This window comes from Cuculus canorus, chromosome 4 (assembly GCF_017976375.1).
Source record: "Cuculus canorus isolate bCucCan1 chromosome 4, bCucCan1.pri, whole genome shotgun sequence".
NCBI lineage: Eukaryota > Metazoa > Chordata > Aves > Cuculiformes > Cuculidae > Cuculus > Cuculus canorus.
The window spans coordinates 25,542,544-25,555,237 of NC_071404.1; the positions used below are offsets into that span (position 1 = coordinate 25,542,544).

Here is a 12,694-nt window from a genome sequence, read left to right on the forward strand (position 1 = left end):
ACACCTCCCTTGACCTGCTGGCCGTGCTTCTTTTTATGCAGCCCAGGATATGGTTGGCCTTCCAGGCTGCGAGCGCACATTGCCGGCTCATGGTGAGCTTCTCATGGACCAGCACCCCCCAGTCCTTCTCCACAGGGCTGCTCTCAATCACATTATCTCCCATCGTGTACTGAAATCGGAGATTGCCCGACCCAGGTGTAGGACCTTGCACTTGGCCTAGTGGAACCTCAGGAGGTTCGCACAGGCCCACTTCTCCAGTCTGTCCAGGCCTGGATGACATCCCGTCCTTCCACTGTGACAACTACACTGCTCAGCTTGGTGTCACCCGCAAACTTGCTGAGGGCGCACTCCATCTCGCTGTCGATATCATTGGTGAAGATAGTAAGCAGCACCAACCCCTTCTCCGCTTCCCCGCAGCCCCTCCACCCGCTGGAAACGCCTCCCTGCTCTCTCGCGGCAGAGCTGCTGCTCCACCCCGGCGGGCGGCACTGGGGCGGCCGCGGGGAGGGACCCGGCGGGACCCGCCCCCAGCCGGGCCTCGCAGGCGGCGCGCGCCCGGTCGCGAGCTTCGGCCCCTTTTCCCTCTGGAATGCCCCCCTCTCCGCGGCGGAACCGAGCGAGCCGAGCGGCGGGAGGTAAAGCCCGGCGGGGCCAGGGAGGAGCCTCGCCCTCAGCCCGCTCCCCAGGGGCCGCGGAGCCCTCGCCGCCGCCGCGGGGCCGGAAGGGCCGGGCCGGGCCGGGCCGGGGCCTCCCTGCGTTACCGGCCCCTCTCCGCCCCTGCGGGCTCGGTGGAGGGTCCCGGGCTCCCCCGGCCGCGGTGTGGGAAGTGGTTCCTGTGGCTGAAAGTGGAAGGTTCTCATGGAAGGTAGAGCGGAGTTATAGAATCATAGAATAGTTTGGGTTGGAAGGGACCTTAAAGCCCATGCAGTTCCACCCCCTGCGATGAGCAGGGACACGTCCCACTAGACCAGGCTGCCCAGAGCCCCATCCAACCTGGCCTTGAACACCTCCAGGGATGGGGCAGCCCCACAGCTTCCCTGGGAAACCTGTGCCAGCGCTTCACTACTATAATTGTGTTCTTTGAAAGTCAGACAGTGTCCCTCTGATTTCTTTCTGTTTTCTTTCAAACAACGCTTTTCCAGACACTGTTCCTTCTTTGGAGACAATAGCGCCTTGTGTTTAGTGTGATCTGTGTTGAACGGATGTGTCTTATGTGATTGCATCTGTTTGCAGCCTTTCCGTGTCTCAAATACAAGGTCAGGCAGAGCTGGCTCCAAATTAGCAAAAGCTTTGACTGTTATGAAGTTCATAATAACATTAAAATTAGTCCTTGGAAAGTAATAGAATATGCATAAGATTGCTGGGAAAATTTATACATACACCTGTAAGAGACAAGAAAAGGCTCCAGGGAGACCTTATAGCGACCTTCCAGTACCTGAAGGGGCTACAAGAAAGCTGGGGAAGGACTGTTTAGAGAGGCTTGTAGTGACAGGATGAGGGGCAATGGGTATAAACTGGAGAGGGGCAGATTTAGACTAGACATAATGAAGAATTTCTTCACTGTGAGAGTGGTGTGGCACTGGCACAGGTTTCCCAGGGAAGCTGTGACTGCCCCATCCCTGGAGGTGTTCAAGGCCAGGTTGGATGGGGCTTTGGGCATCCTGATCTAGTGGGTTGTGTCCCTGCCCATGGCAGGTGGGTTGGAACTAGGTGATCTTCAAGGTCCCTTCCAACCCAAACTATTGTGTGATTCTAAGTGGGAAATATATTCTGCAACCAGCTGTTGTCTCACTGCACAGGATTGGTAGAGATCACTCCTGCATGTTGCCCAGGCCTGATTAAAGGGTGTTTCCTTTCTAAAACTCCAAAACAAGTCTTGCAGAGTTTATTTGCTGGCGTTTTAGGCCGCGGGAGGAGAGGCCAGGGCACTGGGAACTTAGCCTGTTTGTGCCAAGCCCGTGAAACCCAAAAGCATCTCACAAAGAACAGAATCCTGCAAGATGATTTTCCCCCGGTGCAAAATTAAATAAAAACATTGTTTCTTATTAAGTTTTACTACTTTAAGGGCTTGTCCGTTTTGAATAGTAGAGACCCTCTGAAACCTGTTTAGCCTGTGGTTATTTGTGTCGTTAGCGCAGTGTTCCCACGTGCTTTGGACACGGCCTGCAGTTTTATGGATCCAAGTGCCATAAGGCCACAGGGGTTTTGGAGTAACAGGACTTGAAAGGAAAAAAATAGATCATTACTTTTCTTAGCTCTTTTCTAAATGTCTAGTAACAGTTTGAATATTAAGAGAGACTTTAAATGTTTTATACTGCATCTTGACAAAGTTTAGTACGCATCTGAAGTCGTTCAGTAGGACCTTGCAGTGAAAACATGAGAATAATTCATATGGAGCTTGAAAAAATAGTTGGAGGGTTTTTTTTGCTTATTTTGGGTAAAGCAGAAGAAAAGAGAAAATAATGTTTGCTTTTCATCCATTTCACCTTCATTGGAAAGAAGCTTTAGGTAGTCTATCTTGGGATGTGATTGGAGAGACAAATGTTGAATTATAAACCTGAAGCAAATTACAGAAGGGCAGAAAAATAAATATGGTATACATCTGTGAGCATGACAGTTTTAGTTCTGATTGCATCTGGGTGCAGTCACCACGACTAGGGCAGGGCTTGCTTGTATCGTGCATTTGCAGCACTTTAAAGTTGCAATAGTTTGTTTTGCTTTAGATAATGTGAACAGCTTGTGACAGAAATTTAACAGCCTCAAAGCACATCTTAAAAATCCTTTAATTTCTTCTTTATAGGCTTTCTCTGTTGTGGTTTGGTCTTGTTTTGTATTACCCTGTGGAATTGCCTTGTATATTTTTGTGGTTTTGTTTACACTTTTTCCTTTCTTTATTTTAAGCCCTTTCCCTCTATTGCATTAACATTAATGTATTTCAGCTGGGGAAGGCACTGATGTAGGGGGAAGCCAGATTTTTAGTGTTACCAATGTGAAAACACAAAAATACCTGAAAAAAATGTTAGTCTAGGTATGATGTTAGGAAATATCTATGGTATAGTTATGTCTGTTTCACTTTATAGTGTGGGTGGATTGTTAGTTACCTTGTACATTTTACAAAAGACAGTTACGTTGTCTTGAATTACTGTATAACTAAGTTGTAATAGGGATTTTGAGGGAGTTGTAGTTTCGAGGTGTTGCGTAGTCTTGTCTTTCACTCCTTGCCTGTGTACTGATCTGTAGTCTGTTCTAAATGGCTGATATAATCAGTATAATTATTATTTTAAAGAGTTCTAATGCATGTGAATTTAGCTCTGATAAAAGTTTCTGAATTATTAATCCTTGAGTTTTAGGAAGTTGCTGCCTTTGTTTTTCTTCCAGAGGGTCTACTACTATAAAAATAGCAGTAGGGTGTTAATTGCCTGCCAGCTCCACTGTCTCTCAGAGTTAAGTAAGGCCGTATGTTAATATTTTCTCCTGAATCTAGGTGTGGTTGTGGAAAAGGTTAAGTTTTCCAGCTGTTTCTTCTTGGGACGCTACTGGGGATCTGGTTGGTTTATGTAACTGCTCTGTGCTCCACCTCAAAAATTGCCTGTGTTAACTCAAGCCACCATTTAAAACTACTTACATGGATCTGGCTTTCATTTTTTCCTGTCATATAAGGTGAACTCAGGTGAACTACTTGCTGAAGGTAAATGACAGGTTTAAGTCTCTATCAAGTAAGTAACAACAGTCATTTGGAGGCCACAAGCTTTTTGTTGACCTACCTAGGTCAAGATGAGGTCATCTATGTGTGCGTTACATGAAGCTGAAAATAGTTCTCTTTTTAATAGCTGTGTAATGGATGTGTGTGTGCTGTGTTCAGCTGGCTTGGTGGCGTCTGCTGTGGAAATGCGTTTGAAGGTATGAAATAGATATAATTACGCTCATAGATCTGTGTAGCAGTTTCTAGCGTAGAACCTGGTATGTGATGATTATTTTTTTTCCCCCAGAAAAATATTTAGGGATGTCTATATGGATAAGCTATTTTCATTCCTTTCTTGCTTTCTTTGTGATTTGGTTCCTTGCTTTCTTTGTTATGTTGTGATTGTATTCTGCAACTTCAGTCAGTGTGACTTGGCTAAGTGTACTATGCGTCACTATAGCATTTTCCTGTTTGGGAAATGGTGGAGTGCTTCTCAGGTTGCTGCTTTATGTGGACCTACAGCAACATTCACAAACTGCTCTTTGTATCTTTCCAGTCATCTTCCTGATGTGGCTGCTACTGTTCTGAGGTCACTGATTAATAGATAACATTTTGGTGAAAAACCTGGTTTATGTTCCAGCACACCTCCTGTGCTCTGATGTTCGATGACAATTCTCTCATCAGTCTCCTGTTCTTGCCAGTTCTTTCTGCACCTGAATGCATCTTCATTTTGTTTCTGTATTTGAGTACATGCTGAATTTCACAAAAATTTCTTGTGCTTCAGCTTTGTCTTAATGTGCAACAAAACTTCATTTAGAGTCGTAGAACTGGAAACCGTATGAGTCTGTTAGGAGGGAAGTGGCAGCTCAGGATCACCAGAGAGGACCGCTGTCTGCATCACAGACTTGGAGGTCTTAGGCAGATCTTCAGGTAGGAAGAGACAAGAAAGCTAGCCAGACAGTGCTGCCTTTGAGTTGTTTTGTGTATCCCACGCAACAGAAGGATGTGGAGCTGAGAAGCCTTTCTATGTGGAAGCACCAGAACCAAGATCTGGTCGTATTGCAGAAGCCGTGTTAGCTGTCTACATAGGTTCTGAAGTCTCAGTTTTTGACAGCCACTTCCCTTTGTTCCCAGCCGTGTTAGAGTTCCAGTGTTATTTATGAGAAGAAAGTAAACCTGTCTTCCTTTGCATAAACAGCTAAAGGGAGCCAAGGTTTGAGGAAGTAGCATTTGCGTTTATTGCTAGTCCTGACTGCTTCTTGTGTAGAAAACTGTAAATAAGTATTCTTCAAATGTTTTGCTTTTCCTTCTTCAATAATGCCAGCTCTGTGTGTGTGCCCATAATAATAAGCATTACCTGTGATATTCAGTAATACCCTTCTTTTACAGTACCTTCTAATCTTGATGGAATCAGTCCTTGCCCTGACTGCTGCCCTTTTGCTGGCTTTCCAAGTAATAAAATAAATAGTCACCCTTTGGCCAGGTCTCAGTCACAGGAAAAAAAAAAAATCCTTATGAAACAGAAAACAGTAATATAGCAGAATACAGCACTATTAAAATTTATTAATTTTAATTTATTAATTTTAATTTATTTAAAGTAATATTAAAATTAAAATCTCTCATTAAGAGAGTCAGCTTTATTATGTTACATTTTCCTTTCTTTTATTCGGCCTCAAAAATTTTGTGCGTTAGACTATATTGTAGCTTCTTCGTTACATCTTCCCAGAACTGCAATTCATAAGAAATTTAAGCAATTCAGAGGGGCACCAAGTCTTGAATTACAAGGTCCAGGCGCTGCTGTCTGTATGAAGTTTTTTCAGAAACAAATATAAAAATTCGTCTGGGGAGGCTGTGAAAGGAAATTCTGTTGTGCTGAGGAACTGTCATTTTTCAGAGTCATGTTACCTTTATTCACAGCCTTTCGGCCTGACCTTTGGCCTGACCTCTGGAAACATGATGTGGGCAATTCGCAACTCCATCTTGCAAGAGCTCTTGTTTCTTTTTCCACATACCTCTCACTCTCTCTTGCTGTTTTATAACATGGAGCAGGAATGCAGTCTTAAGCAGTCTTGCTGATTGCAGGTGTGAAACTGCAGAAGCACCACCATAACCACAAGTCTTGTCTCCTTCGTTGCAGCCTGTTACATTGCTCTGAGTCTGGGCTTAGGTCACAGCAAAGCAGCCAATCTGTGTGGAGTCTCCACTGGGGACAGTCCAGGTAGCCCGAGAGAGCTCCGCCTCCGAAGATCTCCTTCTCAAGCTGAGTTTGGCATGGGCATGGGTAATCCTTTGGCATGCTCAAGCAGGCCTGTGGGCTGTACGGAAGGCTACCAAAGAACATAGAAGGGAAGCTAGAAAAGGGTCTTATATCTCTCTCCTGGGGCTGGAAAGACATTTTGCAAGTACTCTTATTTTCTGAAAAGAAAATGAAACAGAACTCAAGGAACAACCCTCTCCACCTAAACAAGGAAAACAACTGCCTGTCGATTCTCTGGCTTGTCAGGCTGCCTCTTTGCACCCTGCATAAACACAAGGCCGCTTGTTTTTTTGCCTTGTCGTGAGCTTTGACCTTCAGCACACAGCAAAAGGAAAGTGAGTACGAAAGTAGTTCTTACCAAGCAGACTTGGTGCTGGAGAACACACTTACTGGTAGCTCTCTTTCTCCTGCCTCAATGCTGGAATCATTTGCACCCAGCAGGAGATAGGCCTGTCTTTGAGAGTACACCTTTCTAGGAGCTAATCCTCACCTGTATGGATGTCCTCTAGCAAGAGAATCTTCCCGGCTTAAAAAGAAACTGTGAACTGTTGAGTTCAACAGCTTCTGTCATCTGCAAACACTAGCTAACTGCCACTGCATGTTGACTTCTGCTTGTGACATAGTATGTGGAGAAGACCCTTTGAGTCTTTTCTAGTGAACAGGGTTCTGCTCTTCCTGAAAGTTTTATTTCCGAAGAATCTGCTTTGGATGAGTTTGTGCTGGTTTTGTACTCTTGAAGTGTGTGTGTACTTGATGGACAAGATGGACAAAGGTGGTTGGTTTGTTCGTTTGTTTGTTTTACTCAAACCAAGATATATTTTCTGCTGCTGCCTCAAAAGAATCTGTTCTTGGTCCAGGCCATATATAAGGCTTAAAAATCACACAAGCGGAATAAAACCTAGCAGAGCAGATTGCATAAACGAAGAGATTTGAGATGTACATGTCAGCGTCTTGCACTTTGACAGAATTTGAGCCCTTGGAACAACCAGTAGGAATAACACTGAGTGGTAGAAGGAAAAATGCAGAGAAGATACCTGAAGTCTTTTTAAAAGTGCTTTGCCTCTATCTGGATGTAGATTTTCACATTAAATAACAAAGCATTTAGTCTGTTGCTGACTGCAGACAGAAATGGAAGAACACAAAAGGCTCCCAAACAGTTTCCTTTGCTACTCTTAATGCTTATTGAGAAAAATGTACTGGAAGGCATTTCCTTTTCTTCTTCTTCACTTTTTTACCTTGTGATTTTTTTTTTTTTTTACAGAAGGGACTTGAATGTTGTCCAATAAAAAAGCTCCTTGTTGTGTTTATACAACTGTTAAATACAACTAGGGGTCTTGGTTTGATTTCCTTGGCTGCTTTTTTTCTCTTATGCTTGTATTTAAGTATGTATTTGTTTTGCTCCGTTTATGAGACTTAAAGGCACAAGTGAACAAATGAGGAAATAACCTCTGTATTTTAATGCGTTTGTTGTTAGAGTCTGATTCAGAAAGCAGAAATCTGATTATGGAAATAATGTAGCGTTATACTGTTATCAGGTACGCTTCCACCTTTTTATTCTATTCTGGGCTGAATTTGTATTCAGCCATGAAATGTTCGGTAGCATTCAGTCTTTCTTGGTGTGATTTTTGTGAAGCCACATGTTTGAGAGTGGGGTGAATAGCATTTTCCATTTGCAGTCTGTCCTTTACTTTGTCAATTTGGATCCTCATCATGAAGTTCTTGCTTATGTGAAGTCCTGTGTATGTTTTTATGACAATTCTTAGTGCTTTGGAGCAGTTGAATGAAGTTAGGTGCAAAATGGGGGACAGGTTTCTCCATCCCTTATGCAGATTGTTACAAGGTAATTGAATTCTCAACCTGGACGGGAATGTGACAGGATATTTGTGTGACAGAATTCTTTACCTGATTTAGGTGTGTATGCTTGTAGGTTTGAGTGGTTTTTTTTTCATTTGTTTTCTTAAAATTGATTTTAATTTGATTGAGAGCACAAGACTCTTGTTAGGAGAGTGAGCTCTAGGCTAATATTTACACTGGGATGAAGTTGGGCTTTGAGTAGATCTGACATCTTTGGCCTGTGCACAGCAGACTAGGTGTTTGCAGCCTCTTCCATGAACAGAAGTACAATTTTTTTCCCCCCCCTTAGCATTGGTAGGGCATTACACATTAGTAGTGTATCTGCTGTAAGTAATATATTCTGATTTTGGTGTACTAGGTTTTCTTTGCGAAATTCTACACGTGATGGAACAAATCTTTTCTTTACCAGTATGGATATGTAAACCTTTTCAAGATGGTTAAGGACCACCGTGGAGAACAAAGTGGAATGACAAGTGAGGAAACTTACTTTTTTATTCCTATCTAATTCTGCTGCCACTATGTTGTTTCTTTACCCGATGTAAGTAATTTTTTTAAGATGAGAAATCAGTAGCTGAAATCAAGTAGGTGTATTCTTATCCTTAGGAAAATTTACATTTTAGCTCACCCTGGCATGTTGAATACTTTGTTAGTAAAATATTAGCTGTGCTTAATCTACTAAAAACAATTATGTGTATTGCTCAGTGCTAAAACTTTGCTTTAAGTTGTCTGGTCCATGAGCAAAATATCCATTTTAATTTCTGTTCTGAACGTTCCTTCCTTTGTCAGGAGGGAGTGTCCACTTTTGCTGATATCTAATTTGTAAGTTTGAAACTATGGTATCCTGACAGAAGTGTGCATTATATTTTTTAACAGCAGATCTTTATTAAACGTGCCATCAGTGGTGATTTTGGAAAGATGAGAAGGGACCTACTGAAGGGCAGGTCAGTGAAGCTGAAAATGTAAGTTCTCTGTCATTACTATTTTATTTGAATTAAAAATATAGATTTTTTTTTCAGCCCCAGCATGTCAGTATATATGTGTATGTAGTTTTTTCAGAGCCAGAAGATTCAAATGAGTGTTACATGATAAATATTTTACCTATTTTGAAATTAAAAAATTGTTTTAAAACCCCAAAAGCCAGTGCCAAGAGCAAACCAAAACAGAAAAACAACCCCCAAACAAACTTTTCGTATGTATGAAGTTAACTTCTGTAAATTGATCAGAGAAATTTAAAAATGTATACAAATCAGGCAACTTTGGTCATATTGGTTGAACGTTACATTGTGTCAAGGTTGCAGGCTGCTTTTGTCCCTAAAAAAGGAAAAGAAGTGATAATAACTTACTTGTCATCTGAACTTGATCACAGTTAAATCAGAAATGTCCCATGCTATTGAATGCTTTAAGTAAACCTTGAATAGTGGCGAGAATATTTTTCTGGTCTCTTTGCTTAAAAAATAAATTCTGGTAATGACTTTGAAAAAAAATATATTCTCTGCTGATTGTTTCCCAGTGCAGTATCTCTGATTTGACTTACTTGGAGGAATCCCGTGGGATAGGGCCCTAGAAGGTAGAGGGGGCCAAAAGAGCTGGGCAGTATTAAAGCATTTCTTTCTGCGGGCTCAAGTTTGATGCATCCCTAGGAGTAAGCAGAAGAAGTGGAAGAAAGAAGTGGAGAGCAACGAAGCTGGTGAGGGGGCTGGAGAACAAGTCTTACGAGGAGTGGCTGAGAGAGCTGGGGTTGTTTAGCCTGGAGAAGAGGCAGCTGAGGGGAGACCTTATTACTCTCTGCAACTACCTGAAAGGAGGTTGTGGAGAGGAGGGAGCTGGCCTCTTCTCCCAAGTGACAGAGGACAAGACAAGGGGGAATGGCCTGAAGCTCTGCCAGAGGAGATTCAGGCTGGATATCAGAAAAAAAATTTTCACGGAGTCATCAGGCACTGGAACAGGCTGCCCAGGGAGGTGGTCGAGTCGCCTTCCCTGGAGGTGTTTAAGGAATGGGTGAATGAAGTGCTTAGGGACATGGTTTAAGGGAGTGTTAGGAATGATTGGACTCGATGATCCAGTGGGTCCTTTCCAACCTGGTGATTCTATGATTCTGTGATTCTACAGAGCGTGGAAAAAAGGACTGGCCACTTGGCAGGAATGCTGTGAGTGTATGTAGGGATCCAACGAGAAAGGCTAAGGTCCACTTGGGGTTGTCTGAGGACAACAAGTACAACAAGAAGGGCTTCTTCAAGTAGCAGTATCAGCAGCAAAAGGTAGTCTAGAGAAAATGTGGACTCGCTTCTGAATGAAGTGGGTGCTCTGATGACAGAAGATGCAGATGAGGTAGAGTTGCTGTATGTCTTCTTTGCTTCAGTCTTTACTGCTAAGGTCAGCCCTCAAGAATTCCAGATGCTGGAGGAAGAAAGTCTGGAGAAAGGAAGACTTTCCTTTGGTTGAGAAGGATCAAGTTAGAGATCATCCAGGCAAACTGGACACTCACAGATCTGTGGCTCCTGATGGGATACACCCACAAGTGCTGAGGGAGCAGGGATATGTTATTGCTAAACCTCTCTCCATCATCTTGGAAAGATCACGGAGAACAGAGGAGGTGCCTGAACGCTGGGGAAAAGCTAATATCTCTTCAGTCTGCAAAAACGGCAAGAAGGAGGACCTGGGAAAGTACAGGCCTATCAGCCTCACCTCTGTCCCCTGAAAGGTTTTGGAACAGCTCATCCTGGATGTCATCTCCAAACATCTAGAAAAAAGAAGGTTGTTTAGAGTGGTCAGCATGGGTTCACTGAGGGGAGATCATGGTTGACCACTCTGATAGGCTTCTATGATGCCATTCATGACTGGCTGGGTAGATGAGAGGAGAGCAGTGGATGTGGTCTACCTCAACTTCAGTGAGACTTTTGGCACTCTCTCCCATAACACCCTCAGAAGTAAGCTTAGGAAGTGTAGGTTAAATGAGTGGACAGTGAGGTGGATTGAGGACTGGCTTAATGGCAGAATTCAGATTGTTGTGATTGGCAGTGCAGACTCTGTTTGGAAAACTGTGCTAATGGTATTTCCAAGGGGCCAATACTGGCCCTAATCTTGTTCAGTATCTTCATCAGCGACCTATATGAGGAGGTGGAGTGTAGTCTTGGCAAATTTGCTGCTGATACAAACTGTGAGGAGTGGCTAATACACCGGAAGGCTGTGCTGCCATTCAGTGAGACCTGGACAGACCGGAGAGTTGGGTGGAGAGGAACCTGATGAAGTTCAACGCAGGCAAGTGCAGAGTCCTGCACCTTAGGAGGAACAGCCCCAAGCACCAATACAGGTTAGGGGCTGACCAGCTGCAAAGCAGCTCTGGGGAGAAGGACCTGGGAGTGTGAGTAGACAACAAGTTGACAAGGAGTGAGCAATGTGCCCCCGTGGCCAAGAAGTCCAAATGGTATTAACAAGAGTGTGGCTAGCAGGTCGAGGGAGGTTATCTTCCCCCAAACTCTACCCTAGTGAGGCCACATCGGGAGTATTGTGTCCAGCTCTTGGCTCCCCAGTTCAAGCTAGAAAAGGAACTACTGGAACTACTTGCTTCATCTTCTTTGCTTTGAGGGTGACTGAGCACTGGAACAGGCTGCCCAGAGAGGCTGTGGAATCTCCTCTGGAGCTATTCAAAACCTGCCTGGATGCATTCCTGTGCAACCTGCTGTAGGTGTACCTGCTTTAGCGGGGTGGCTGAACTAGATGATCTCCAGAGGTCACTTCCAATCCGTACCATTCTGTGATTAAGAGAGCTTTGTGAATACTTTATCAACTGTATAACTCTACTAGAGTAGTTTAGTATATATCTTCCTTTATTATGTGTGTTCTGTCTCTGCTTGTGTGCTACCTGTTTCCTTCTATTCATGTTCCTCAGTTTGTGTGTAATAGGTCTTACAGCCAGTCCACTCTACTCCAGAGGTTTGACGCATCTTGAAAATGCAAGATACTGAATATGGTTTCTAAGAAGACATCTCAGTGTAAAAGACATGAGATGTGCCAGGTGTTGATCAGATCTTTATTCAGCAACTGCATATACGTTTTCCTATTACATTGAAAATGAGATAATGCATATTTCAAGCCTGAGACTTAAACTGCTTTCCCAGATATTTTAGAACAGTCAGGTCATGCCTAATATTGTTTTATAGTAGCTTTTGTTTGATTTTGTAAAAATTCAGTTCTTCAGCAACGTGTAGGAGTTCTTAGAAAGCAGGGGGGAGTTTCTAGCTGCTGGTATGGAAAACAAATGTTTAGCTGGACAAATTTATTGTCATTTCAGTGTAAACATAACTCATGCTTTTTAGCTTTAATTTTAGAAAATGCATTTGTTGCCTGAATTATTTTTTTAATTTCTTCAAGTTTCTATTTGATTGTGTTGTAAAAAAGTACACTTTGGGTTTTTCTAAGTACAACTTACAAATAAGTTAAAGTAAAGTTATGATTTATTTTACCTGTGTTGGAGCCTGGAGGGTTTTGTTTTGTTTTCACATTTTTTCCCCCTTAACGTGAGGATTCTGACCAGGATGGCTATTTTACTCCTGATATTTTGGATTAATTTCTTCTGTGAATGATTGTAGTAATGAAAATAAAATGGAACCTTTTGAAACATGTTTGCAAGGGAATTTCTTTGCAGTAACTACAGTGATTTAAATTCACTCTGTGATTTATGGAAGAATTTTCTTACATATTTTCCTAAGACTAATACTTTCATCGATTTAGTTTATCAATTTAGGTATGAGAATGCAAAAAATGGAAAGGGAGAAGGGAAAAAAAGACTTGCGTATTTTTCTTCTGTATAGCTGACAGACTTTTTATTTATTGGAAACACTGGTCATCTATCTTTCTTTAGGGAATTATGAACACATTCTTAGAACTAGTTTATGAAATGA

At 42.7% G+C, this 12,694-nt stretch overlaps 1 protein-coding gene across 7 annotated transcripts in view; it reads left to right on the forward strand.

Annotated features, from left to right (window-relative positions):
• Positions 1-511: 511 nt before the first annotated feature.
• N4BP2 (NEDD4 binding protein 2) overlaps positions 512-12,694 on the forward strand; it is a 44,734-nt gene continuing 32,551 nt past the window's right edge. For 2 of the 7 annotated variants that reach the window (XM_054064731.1, XM_054064737.1), the window contains exons 1-3: positions 512-635; positions 8,152-8,266; positions 8,667-8,752. The gene's annotated coding sequence lies outside the window, so the exon portion shown is untranslated. Of the gene's footprint in view, positions 636-8,151; positions 8,267-8,666; positions 8,753-9,303; positions 9,481-12,694 lie in introns of all 7 variants that reach the window. The other 5 variants (XM_054064732.1, XM_054064733.1, XM_054064734.1 and 2 more) reach the window with 5 other exon arrangements.